This window comes from Callithrix jacchus, chromosome X (genome assembly GCF_049354715.1).
Source record: "Callithrix jacchus isolate 240 chromosome X, calJac240_pri, whole genome shotgun sequence".
Lineage (NCBI taxonomy): Eukaryota > Metazoa > Chordata > Mammalia > Primates > Cebidae > Callithrix > Callithrix jacchus.
In genome coordinates this window covers 62517430-62530928 of record NC_133524.1, presented here as the reverse complement: position 1 = coordinate 62530928, position 13499 = coordinate 62517430, and the positions used below count along the sequence as shown (strand labels likewise).

At 41.2% G+C, this 13499-nt stretch overlaps 1 protein-coding gene across 2 annotated transcripts in view; it reads right to left on the bottom strand.

The window, feature by feature from the left end:
- ZC3H12B (zinc finger CCCH-type containing 12B) overlaps nt 1-13499 on the bottom strand; it is a 583808-nt gene that overhangs the window by 62359 nt on the left and 507950 nt on the right. The window lies entirely within an intron of this gene.

Genomic DNA, 13499 nt, shown 5'->3' with positions numbered 1-13499 from the left:
TGTATGTGTGTTTTTTGCATGTGACATGGGTCTCCTAAATACAGCACACCAATGGCTCTTGATTCTTTATCCAATTTGCCAGTATGTGTCTTTAAATTAGGGCACATAGTCCATTTACATTTAAGGTTAATAGTGTTGTGTGTAAATTTGATCCTGTCATTATGATGCTAGCTGGTTATTGTGCCCATTAGTTGAGCAGTTTCTTTATAGCATCAATGGCCTTTACAATTTGATATGTTTTTGCAGTGTCTGGTACCAGTTGCTCCTTTCCATGTTTAGTGTTTCCTTCAGGAGCTCTTGTAAGGCAGGCTTGGTGGTTTCAAAATCTCTCAGAATTTGCTTGTCTGTAAAGGATTTTATTTCTCTTTTGCTTATGAAGCTTAGTTTGGCTGGATATGAAATTCTGGGTTGAAAATTCTTTTATTTCAGAATGTTGAATATTGGCCCCTACTCTCTTCTGCCTTGTAGGGTTTCTGCCAAGAGATCTGCTGTGGGTCTGATAGGCTTCCCTTTGTAGGCAACCTGACCTTTCTCTCTGGCTGCCCTTAGCATTTTCTCCTTCATTTCAACCTTGGAGAATCTGACAATTTTATGTCTTGGGGTTGCTTTTCACGAGGTGAATCTTTGTGGTGGTCTCTGTATTTTCTGAATTTGAATGTTGGTCTGTCTTGCTAGGTTGAAGAAGTTCTCCTGCATAATATTCTGAAAAGTGTTTTCCAACTTGGTTTCATTCTCCCCATCACTTTCAGGTACACCAATCAAATGTAGATTTGGTCTTTTCATATAGTTCCATATTTCATGGAGGCTATGTTCATCACTTTTCATTCTTTTTTCTCTAATCTTTTCTTCTCATTTCATTAAATTGATCTTTAATTTCTCATATCCTTTCTTCTGTTTGATTTATTTGCCTATTGATACTTGTGTATGTTTCACAAAGTTCTCATGTTGTATTATTCAGCTCCATCAGGTCATTTATATTCTTGACTAAACTGGTTCTAGTTAGCAATTCATCTAACCTTTTTTTTCAAGGTTCTCAGCTTCCTTGCATTAGGTTAGAACATGCTTCTTGTGGATTTATCTCTCTTTGGTCTTTGATGTTGGTGACCTTTGGATGGGGTCTCTGGGTGGACACCCTTTCTGTTGATGTTGATGTTATTCCTTTCTGTTTGTTAGCTTCCATTCTAACAGCCAATCCCCTCTGCTGCTGGAGTTTGCTGTAGGTCCACTCCAGACTCTGTATGGGTATTACCAGTGAAGGCTTCAGATCCCTACTGGGATGTGTCTCCCAATTGGGAGACACAGGGGTCAGAGATCCACTTGAGGAGGCAGTTTGACTCTTAACAGAGCTTGAACACTATGCTGGGGGATCTGCTGCTCTCTTAAGAGCAGTCAGGCAGGGACATATAAATCCGCTGAAGCTGTGCTCACAGTTGTCCCTTCCCCTAGGTGTTCTGTCCCAGGGAGATGGGGGTTTTACCTATAAGCCCCTGACTTGAGCTGCTGCTTTTTTTTTTTTTGAGAAGCCCTGCCCAGAGAGGAGGAACCTAGAGAGGCAGCCTGGCCACAGCTGCCTTGCTGAGCTGTGGTGGGCTCCACCCAGTTTGATCTTCTGGACAACTTTGTTCACACTGTGAGGGTAAAACTGCCTACTCAATCCTCAGCAATGATGGATGCCTCTCCCTGCACCAAGCTTGAGCATCCCAGGTCGAGCTCAGACTGCTGTGCTGGCAGTGAGAATTTCAAGCTAGTGGATCTTAGCTCGCTGAGCTCTGTGGTGGTGGGATCCACTAACCAACACCTCTTTGGCTTCAGTCCCCTTTCCAGGAGAGTAAATGGTTCTGTTTTGCTGGTGTTCCAGGTGCCACTGGGGTATGAAAAAAATTTTTTGCAGCTAGCTCACTGTCTGCCCAAATGGCTGCCTAGTTTTGTGCTGGACATCCAGGGCCCTGTTAGCATAGGCACCAGAGGGAATCTCCTGGTCTGCAAGTTGTGAAGACCATGGGAAAAGCACAGTCTCTGGGCCAGAGTGTACCCTACCTCACAGCACAATTCCTAAGGGCTTCGTTTTAGGAGAGGGAGTTTATTGACCCCTTGTGCTTCCCAGGTGAAGTGATGCCCCACCCTGCTTTGGCTCACCCTTTTTGTGCTGCATCCACTGTCCAACCAGTCCAAATGAGACAAACTGGGTACCTCAGTCGGAAATGCAGAAATCACCAGCCTTCTGGGTTGACCTTGCTGGGAGCTGCAGACCAAAGCTGTTCCTATTTGGCCATCTTGCCAGTAATCCTTTAGTTAAGGCATATCTTTTAAATTTTCTGAGCAAATAAAACATTACTGTTCATCTATATGATTAGTGAAGTTTTTAATTTAATTTAATTTTAGTTTTTAAGATGGAGTCTCACTTTGTCCCTTAGGTTGGAGTGCCATGGCATGATCTCAGCTCACTGCAACCTCTGCCTCCCAGGTTTAAGCTATTCTCATGCCTCAGCCTCCTGAGATGATAGGATGACAGGCAACAGCCACTACACCCTGCTAATTTTTGTATTTTCTGGTAGAGATGGGGTTTTGTCATGTTGGCCAGGCTTCTCTCGAACTCCTGACCTCAGGTAATCCTCCTGCCTTGGCCTTCCAAAGTGCTGAGATTACAGGTGTGAATCACTGCGCCTGACCTTGAAGTTTTTAAAAATGTTGTAACACTCAGTGCATAATAGGGTGAAGAAATAGGCATCTGAATATGCCCTTGGTGGGATTTTATTATATTTTTCAAAGGCAATTAAATCATATTTATTATGGCCAATTGAAAAAATAGCCAAATTCTTCTCATCTTTGTTTTTTCCTTTAGTGCTATAATTAACCACATCATTCATTTAATTTTTTTAAGGTAGAGTTTTTAAATATTTTATTTATTTTTATTTCATAGGTCTTTGGAAAACAGATAGTGTTGGATTACATGACTAAATTTTTTAGTGGTTATTTTTTAGATTTTCATGCACTCATCACCCAAGCAGTGTGCACTGTACTGAATGTGTAGTCTTTTATCTCTCACCACCCCCATCCTTTCCCTCAAGTCCTCAATGTCCATTGTATCATTCTTATGCCTTTGCATCCTCATAGCTTAGCTCCCACTTATGAGTAAGAACATAAGGCATTTGGTTCTATATTCCTGAGTTACTTCACTTAAAATAATGGTGTCTAATTCCATCCAGATTGCTGCAAATGCCATTATTTTATTCCATTTTTTTTTTTGAGACAAGGTCTTGCTCTGTCACCCAGTCTGGAGTGAAGTGGCATGATCTTGGCTCACTGCATCTCTGCCTTCTGGGTTCAAACAATTACCCCACCTTAGTCTCCCCAGTAGCTGGGACTACACCCAACTAATTTTTGTAGTTTTTGTAGAGACAGGATTTTACCATGTTGGCCAGGCTAGTCTTGAATTCCTGATCTCAAGTGATCCACCTGCCTCGACCTCCCAAAGTGCTGGGATTATGGGCAACCATGCCTGGCCTTGTTCCTTTTCATGGCTGAGTTGTATTCCATTTTATATATATATATGCATTTGGGCTAGTTTCATATTGTTGCAATTGCAAATTGTGCTGCTATAAACGTGCATGTAAGTATCTTTTTCATATAATGACTTCTTTTCCTCTGGGTACATACTGAGTAGTGGGATTGCTGGATCAAATGGTAGTTCTACTTTTAGTTCTTTAAGAAATCAGCACACTGTTTTCCATAGTGGTTGTACTAGTTTACAATCCCATCAGGGGTGTAAAAGTTTTCTCTTTTCACCACATCCATGCCAACATCTATTATTTTTTGATTTTTGATTGTGGTCATTCTTGCAGGAGTATGATGATATTGCATTGTGGTTTTGATTTGCATTTTCATAATCATTAGAGATGCTGAGCATTTTCTCATATGTTTATTGGCCATTTGTATATTTTCTATTCATAAACTTATCCTACTTTCTGATGGGATTGTTTGTTTCTTTCTTGCTGAGTTGTTTGAGTTCCTTGTATATTCTAGATCAAAGATTTTCTTCAACTCTGTGGCTTGTCTATTTACTCTGCTGATTGTTTATTTTACTGTGCAGAAGGTTCTTAGTTTAATTAAGTCCCATCTACTTATCTTTGCTTTTGTTGCTTTTGGGTTCCTGATTATAAAGTCTTTGCCAAAGCCAATGCCTAGAAGGGTTTTTCTGATGGTATTCTATAATCTTAATGGTTTCAGGTCTTAATTAAGTCTTTGATTCTTTGATCCATCCTGAGTTGACTTTAGTATAGGGTAAGACATGAGGATCCAGTTTCATTCTTCTACATTGGCTTGCCAATTATCTCAGCACCATTTGTTGAATATGGTGTCATTTCCCCACTTTATGTTTTTGTTTGCTTTGTCAAAGATCAGTTGGCTGTAAGTATTTGGCTTTATTTCTGGGTTCTCTATTCTGTTCCATTGGTCTATATGCCTATTTTTATGCCAGTACCATGCTGTTTTGGTGACAACACCTTTATAGCATCATTTGAAGTCAGATAATGTGATGCCTCCAGATTTGATCTTTTTGCTTCATCTCGCTTTGGCTATGCAGGCTCTTTTTATATTTCATATAAATTTTAGGATTGTTTTTTCTAGTTGTGTGACTGATGGTGGCATTTTGATAGGAATTGCATTGAATTTGTAGATTGCTTTTGGCAGTATGTTTAATTTTCACAATCTTTTTTTTTTTTTTGAGAGGAAGTCTTACCCTGTTGTCCAGGCTAGAGTGCAATGGCACTGTGTTGGAACACTGCAACTGCTGCCATGCAGGTTCAAGCAATTCTCCTGCCTCAGCCTCCCAAGTAGCTAGGATTACAGGCACCCACCACCATGCCCAGTGAATTTTTGTATTTTTGTATTTTTTTTTAATTTTTTATTGGATTTTAGGTTTTGGGGTACATGAGCAGAGCATGCAAGACAGTTGCGTAGGTACACACATGGCAGTGTGCTTTGCTTTTCTTCTCCCCTTCACCCACATTTGGCATTTCTCCCCAGGCTATCCCTCCCCACCTCCCCCTCCCGCTGGCCCTCCCCTTTTCCCCCCAATAGACCCTAGTGTTTAGTACTCCCCTTTCTGTGTCCATGTGTTCTCATTTTTCATCACCCACCTATGAGTGAGGATATGCAGTGTTTCATTTTCTGTTCTTGAGTCAGTTTGCTGAGCATGATGTTTTCCAGATTCATGCATGTCCCTACAAACGACACAAACTCATCATTTCTGATTGCTGCATAATATTCCATGGTGTATATGTGCCACATTTTTCCAATCCAGTCTATTATCAATGGGCATTTGGGTTGATTCCAGGTCTTTGCTATTGTAAACAGTGCTGCAATGAACATTCGTGTACATGTGTCCTTATAGTAGAACGATTTATAGTCCTTTGGATATATACCCAGTAATGGGATTGCTGGGTCAAATGGAATTTCTATTTCTAAGGCCTTGAGGAATCGCCACACTGTCTTCCACAATGGTTGAACTAATTTACACTCCCACCAACAGTGTAAAAGTGTTCCTTTTTCTCCACATCCTCTCCAGCATCAGTTGTCTCCAGATTTTCTAATGATCGCCATTCTAACTGGCGTGAGATGGTATCTCAATGTGGTTTTGATTTGCATCTCTCTGATGACCAGTGACGATGAGCATTTTTTCATATGATTGTTGGCCTCATATATGTCTTCTTTCGTAAAGTATCTGTTCATATCGTTTACCCACTTTTGAATGGGCTTGTTTGTTTTTTTCCTGTAAATCTGTTTGAGTTCTTTGTAAATTCTGGATATCAGCCCTTTGTCAGATGGGTAAACTGCGAAAATTTTTTCCCATTCTGTTGGTTGCTGATCCACTCTAGTGACTGTTTCTTTTGCTGTGCAGAAGCTGTGGAGTTTCATTAGGTCCCATTTGTCTATTTTGGCTTTTGTTGCCAATGCTTTTGGTGTTTTGTTCATGAAGTCCTTGCCTACTCCTATGTCCTGGATGCTTTTGCCTAGATTTCCTTCTAGGGTTTTTATCGTGCCAGGTCTTATGTTTAAGTCTTTAATCCATCTGGAGTTAATTTTAGTGTAAGGTGTCAGGAAGGGGTCCAGTTTCTGCTTTCTGCACATGGCTAGCCAGTTTTCCCAACACCATTTGTTAAACAGGGAATCCTTGCCCCATTACTTGTTTTTGTCAGGTTTATCAAAGATTGTATAGTTGTATGTATGTTGTGTTGCCTCAGGTGCCTCTGTTTTGTGCCATTGGTCTATATCTCTGTTTTGGTACCAGTACCATGCTGTTTTGATTACTGTAGCCTTGTAGTATAGTTTGAAATCCGGTAGTGTGATGCCCCCCGCTGTGTTCTTTTTGCTTAGAATTGACTTGGCTATGCGGGCTCTCTTTTGGTTCCATATGAAGTTCATGGTGGTTTTTTTTAGTTCTGTGAAGAAAGTCAATGGTAGCTTGATGGGGATAGCGTTGATTCTGTAAATTACTTTGGGCAGTATAGCCATTTTCACGATATTAATTCTTCCTAACCATGAACATGGAATGTTTCTCCATCTGTTTGTGTCCTCTCTGATTTCGTTGAGCAGTGGTTTGTAGTTCTCCTTGAAGAGGTCTCTTACGTTCCTTGTGAGTTGTATTCCAAGGTATTTTATTCTTTTTGTAGCAATTGTGAATGGCAGTTCGCTCTTGATTTGGCTTTCTTTAAGTCTGTTATTGGTGTAGACGAATGCTTGTGATTTATGTGCATTGATTTTATATCCTGAGACTTTGCTGAATTTGCTTATCAGTTTCAGGAGTTTTTGGGCTGAGGCGATGGGGTCTTCTAGGTATACTATCATGTCGTCTGCAAATAGAGACAATTTGGCTTCCACCTTTCCTATTTGAATACCCTTTATTTCTTTTTCTTGCCTGATTGCTCTGGCTAGAACTTCCAGTACTATATTGAATAGGAGTGGTGAGAGAGGGCATCCTTGTCTAGTGCCAGATTTTAAAGGGAATGCTTCCAGTTTTTGCCCATTCAGTATGATATTGGCTGTTGGTTTGTCATAAATAGCTTTTATTACTTTGAGATACGTGCCATCGATACCGAGTTTATTGAGGGTTTTTAGCATAAAGGGCTGTTGAATTTTGTCAAATGCCTTCTCTGCATCAATTGAGATAATCATGTGGTTTTTGTTTTTGGTTCTGTTTATGTGGTGAATTACGTTGATAGACTTGCGTATGTTGAACCAGCCTTGCATCCCTGGGATGAATCCTACTTGATCATGATGAATAAGTTTTTTGATTTGCTGTTGCAATCTGCTTGCCAATATTTTATTGAAGATTTTTGCATCTATGTTCATCATGGATATTGGCCTGAAGTTTTCTTTTCTCGTTGGGTCTCTGCCGGGTTTTGGTATCAGAATGATGTTGGTCTCATAAAATGATTTGGGAAGGATTCCCTCTTTTTGGATTGTTTGAAATAGTTTTAGAAGGAATGGTACCAGCTCCTCCTTGTGTGTCTGTTAGAATTCGGCTGTGAACCCGTCTGGACCTGGGCTTTTTTTGTGTGGTAGGCTCTTAATTGCTGCCTCAACTTCAGACCTTGTTATTGGTCTATTCATAGTTTCAGCTTTCTTCAGGTTTAGGCTTGGGAGGGCACAGGAGTCCAGGAATTTATCCATTTCTTCCAGGTTTACTAGTTTATGCGCATAGAGTTGTTTGTAATATTCTCTGATGATGGTTTGAATTTCTGTGGAATCTGTGGTGATTTCCCCTTTATCATTTTTTATTGCATCTATTTGGTTGTTCTCTCTTTTATTTTTAATCAATCTGGCTAGTGGTCTGTCTATTTTGTTGATCTTTTCAAAAAACCAGCTCTTTGATTTATTGATTTTTTGAAGGGTTTTTCGTGTCTCAATCTCCTTCAGCTCAGCTCTGATCTTAGTTATTTCTTGTCTTCTGCTGGGTTTTGAGTTTTTTGGTCTTGGTCCTCTAGCTCTTTCAATTTTGAGGATAGGGTGTCAATTTAGGATCTCTCCATTCTCCTCATATGGGCACTTATTGCTATATACTTTCCCCTAGAGACTGCTTTAAATGTGTCCCAGAGGTTCTGGCACGTTGTGTCTTCGTTCTCATTGGTTTCGAAGAACTTCTTTATTTCTGCCTTCATTTCGTTGTTTACCCAGTCAGCATTCAAGAGCCAGTTATTCAGTTTCCATGAAGCTGTGTGGTTCTGGGTCGGTTCCTGAATTCTGAGTTCTAAATTGATTGCACTATGATCTGAGAGGCTGTTTGTTATGATTTCAGTTGTTTTGCATTTGTTGAGCAGTGCTTTACTTCCAATTATGTGGTCAATTTTAGAGTAGGTGTGATGTGGTGCTGAGAAAAATGTGTATTCTGTGGATTTGGGGTGGAGAGTTTTGTAACTGTCTATCAGGTTTGCTTGCTCCAGGTCTGAGTTCAAGCCCTGGATATGCTTGTTGATTTTTTGTCTGGTTGATCTGTCTAATATTGACAGTGGAGTGTTAAAGTCTCCCACTATTATTGTGTGGGAGTCTAAGTCCTTTTGTAAGTCATTAAGAACTTGCCTTATGTATCTGGGTGCTCCTGCATTGGGTCCATATATGTTTAGGATCGTTAGCTCTTCTTGTTGTATTGATCCTTTTACCATTATGTAATGGCCTTCTTTGTCTCTTTTGATCTTTGTTGCTTTAAAGTCTATTTCATCAGAGATGAGAATTGCAACTCCTGCTTTTTTTTGCTCTCCATTAGCTTGATAAATCTTCCTCCATCCCTTTATTTTGAGCCTTTGTGTATCCTTGCATGTGAGATGGGTTTCCTGGATACAGCACACTGATGGGTTTTGCATTTTTATCCAATTTGCCAGTCTGTGTCTTTTGATTGGTGCATTTAGTCCATTTACATTTAGGGTTAATATTGTCATGTGTGAATTTGATACTGCCATTTTGATGCTAAGTGGCTGTTTTGCCTGTTATTTGTTGTAGATTCTTCATTATGTTGAAGCTCTTTAGCATTCAGTGTGATTTTGGAATGGCTGGTAGTGGTTGATCCTTTCTATGTGTAGTGCCTCTTTTAAGAGCTCTTGTAAAGCAGGCCTGGTGGTGACAAAATCTCTGAGTACTTGCTTGTTTGCAAAGGATTTTATTTTTCCTTCACTCATGAAGCTCAGTTTGGCTGGATATGAAATTCTGGGTTGAAAGTTCTTTTCTTTAACAATGTTGAATATTGGCCCCCACTCTCTTCTGGCTTGTAGTGTTTCTGCCGAGAGATCTGCTGTGAGTCTGATGGGCTTCCCTTTGTGGGTAACTCGACCTTTCTCTCTGGCTGCCCTTAGTATTTTCTCCTTTATTTCAACCCTGTTGAATCTGACGATTATGTGCCTTGGGGTTGCTCTTCTTGCAGAATATCTTTGTGGTGTTCTCTGTATTTCCTGCAATTGAGTGTTGGCCTGTCTTGCTAGGTGGGGGAAATTTTCCTGGATGATGTCCTGAAGAGTATTTTCCAGCTTGGATTCATTCTCTTCGTCCCCTTCTGTTATACCTATCAAACATAGGTTAGGTCTTTTCACATAGTCCCACATTTCTTGGAGACTTTGTTCATTCCTTTTTGCAGTTTTTTCTCTGATCTTGGTTTCTCGTTTTATTTCATTGAGTTGGTCTTCTACTTCAGATATTCTTTCCTCTGCTTGGTCAATTCGGCTATTGAAACTTGTGTTTGCTTCGCGAAGTTCTCGTATTGTGTTTTTCAGCTCCTTTAATTCATTCATATTCCTCTCTAAGGTATCCATTCTTGTTATCATTTCCTCGACTGTTTTTTCAAATCTTTTTTCAAGGTTCTTAGTTTCTTTGCATTGATTTAATACATGATCTTTTAGCTCACAAAAGTTTCTCATTATCCATCTTCTGAAGTCTAATTCCGTCATTTCGTCACAGTCATTCTCCATCCAGCTTTGTTCCCTTGCTGGTGAGGAGTTTTGGTCCTTTCTAGGAGGCGAGGTGTTCTGGTTTCGGGTGTTTTCCTCCTTTTTGCGCTGGTTTCTTCCCATCTTTGTGGATTTTTCCGCTGGTCGTCTGCGTAGTTGCTGACTTTTCGATTGGGTCTCTGAGTGGACACCCAGAATGTTGATGATGAAGTATTTCTGTTGCTTGATTTTCCTTCTACCCGTCTAGTCCCTTCTCTGTACGACTGCTGAGGTCCGCTCCAGACCGTGCTTGTCTGGGGTGCACCTCTAGCAGCTGTGGCACAGTGAGGGATGCTACCAGTTTCTTTTTCTGCTATCTTTGTCCCAGGATGATGCCTGCCTAATGTCAGTCTTTTGGATATAGAGGGGTCAGGGAGCTGCTTGAGGAGACAGTTTGTACTTTATAGGGGTTTAATTGCTGAGCTGTGCACTCTGTTGTTCCTTCAGGGCTGTTAGGCTGCTATGTTTGATTCTGCTGCAACAGAGCTCATTAAAAAACCCCCCTTTTTTTTCCCTCAAATGCTCTGTGTTGAGGGGTTTGGGCTTTATTTTTGGATGTTCAATGAGGTGTCCTGCTCAGCTAGAAGGCAGACTAGCCACTGTTTGGCTGCCGAGGCTCCGCCCTGCTGTTGTGTGATTCGCCCTGTTTTTACAGGCTCTGCTGTGGTCTCCGCCAGGCCCTGCGGCGGAGTCTCTTCATTGTAGCATGTTGCCTCAGCAACGGCAGGCTGCATCAGCAGTGGGCGTGTATCTCAGTAAGGACGGGTTGCCTCGGCAACAGGTGGCTGCGTCAGCAGTGGGCGTGTATCTCAGTTGGGGCGGGTTGCCTCGGTAGTGGTGGACGCCCCTCCCCCACAGAGCGTCTCAGGCCGTCTGCTCGGGATAGTTTGAAAACGCGGTTTTGTTCGTCCCACTGGGTATCCCAAACGATCTGTCCCTACAATCCCCTGGGCTGGGCTTCTGTCCAAGTCTCGTTCAGTCTCAAGTCCAGCCCTCTCAAGTCTCAGGTTGCCAGTTCAACAAGGTACCCGGACAAGCGCGCCCTGTGGGGATTGCTGGGTAGGGCCGGCCGCCGCCGCCCTGGCTGCCCGCTTCTCCAGGCAGACCTACTGCCTGGCGTCCCATGTCTTTTTTATACTTGGGAGTTTTCCCGTTCTGTGGGCAACAAAGATCAGTCTGGAAATGCAGCTCAGACTCACCATTTACGGATTCAACACGAACTCCAATCCTGGGTTGTTCTCACAGCGCCATCTTGAGTCCTTCCCGAATTTTTGTATTTTTAGTAAAGATGAGGTTTCACCATCTTGAACTGCTCTTGAGCTTCTGACCTCAGGTTATCGACCCACCTCAGCTTCCCAAAATGTTGGGATTACAGGTGTGAGCCACCATGCCGAGCTGGGGTGTGTTTTCATTTATTTGTGTTTCCTATGATTTCTTTCAGCAGTGTTCTCTAGTTTTCCTTGTAGAGGTCTATAACATCTTTGGTTAGGCATATTCCCAAGATTTTTTTTATATGAAGTCTCACCCTGTTGTCTAAGCTGGAGTGCAGTGGAGGGATCTCTGCTCACTGCAACCTCTGCCTCCTGGGTTCGAGTGATTCTCCTGTCTCAGCCTCCCAAGTAGCTGGTATTACAGGTACTTGATACCATGCCCAGCTAATTTTTGCATTTTTAGTAGAGACAGGGTTTTGCTATGTTGGCCAGGCTGGTCATGAACCCCTGACCTTGTGATCCACCCACTTCTGCCTCCCAAAGTGCTGATATTACAGGCATGAGCCACTGCACCTGACCTTTTGTTTGTTTTTTTGCAGTTATTGTAGAAGTCGTTGAGTCCTTGATTTGATTCTTGGCTTAGTTGGTGATGGTGTATAGCATAGCTAATGATTTGCGTACATTAGTTTTTTATCCTGAAACTTTGCTGAATTCATTTATCAGTTCTAGCTGCTTTTTGGAGGTGTCTTTAGGGTTTTCTAGGTATACAATTATGCTATCAGCAAACAGTGATGGTTTGACTTCATCTACTGATGTGGATGCCCTTTATTTTTCCTCTTGTCTGGTTGTTCTGGCTAGGAATCCCAGTACTATACTGAATAGAAGTGGTGAGAGTGGTCATCCTTGTGGTGTTCCAGTTCTCAGGGGGAATAGAAATCCCATTAGTATGATACAATTTATCCTTATAAAATACCCAAAACTGGCTCTTCAAGATTTACTTTGAAATCTCATTTCAACCTAGCTCTGACCATCAACCCTGAAACTATGATGTCACCTATATGTCCAAATCAATAAAGTCTCTCCATAAAGAAAAAAAACGTGATAAGCAACTTCAGCAAAGTCTCAGGATACAAAATCAATGTGCAAAAATCACAGGCATTCCTATATACCAATAACAGACAAACAGAGAGCCAAATCAAGAGTGAACTCCCATTCACAATTGCTATAAAAAGAATAAAATAGCTAGGAATACAACCAACAAAGGATGTAAAGACCTCTTCAAGGAGAACTACAAACCACTGCTCAATGAAATAAGAGAGGACACAAACAGATGGTAAAACATTCCATGCCCATGGTTGGGAAGAATTAATATCATGAAAATGGCCATACTGCCCAAAGTAATCTATAGATTCAATGCCATCCCCATCAAGCTACCAATGACCTTCTTCACAGAACTGGAAAAAAACACTTTAAACTTCATGCGGGATCAGCAGAGAGCCCACATAGCCAAGATAATCCTAAGCAAAAGAACAAAGTCAGAGGCATCACACTGCTGGACTTCAAACTATACTACAAACCTACAGTAATCAAAATAGCATGGTACTGGTACCAAAACAGAGACGTAGACCAATGGAACAGAACAGAGGCTCCAGAAGAATCACCACACATCTGCAGCCATCTGATCTTTGACAAACCTGGCAAAAACAATCAATGGGGAAAGGACTTTATGTTTAATAAATAGTGTTGGGAAAACTGGCTAGCCATGTGCAGAAAGCAGAAACTGGACCCCTACCTGTCACCTTACACTAAAATTAATTCCAGATGGATTAAAGATTTAAACATGAAACCTAACACCATAAAAACACTAGAAGAAAACCTATGCAAAACCATTCAGGACATAGGCATAGGCAAGGACTTCATGACTAAAACATCCAAAGCAATGACAATAAAAGCCAAGATAGACAAATGGTATCTAATTAAAATTCAGAGCTTCTGCACAGCAAAAGAAACAATCATTACCGTAACTAGGCAAACAACAGAATGGGAGAAAAATTTTGTCATCTATCCACCCAACAAAGGGCTAATATCCAGAATCTACAAAGAACTAAAACAGATATACAAGAAGAAAACAAACAACCCCATTCAAAAGTGGGCAAAGGATATGAACAGACACTTTTCAAAAGAAGACATATATGAGACCAACAAACATATGGAAAAAATGCTCATCATCACTGGTCATTAGAGAAATGCAGATCAAAACTACATTGAGATACCATCTCATGCCAGTTAGAATGGTGATCATTAAAAAATCTGGAGA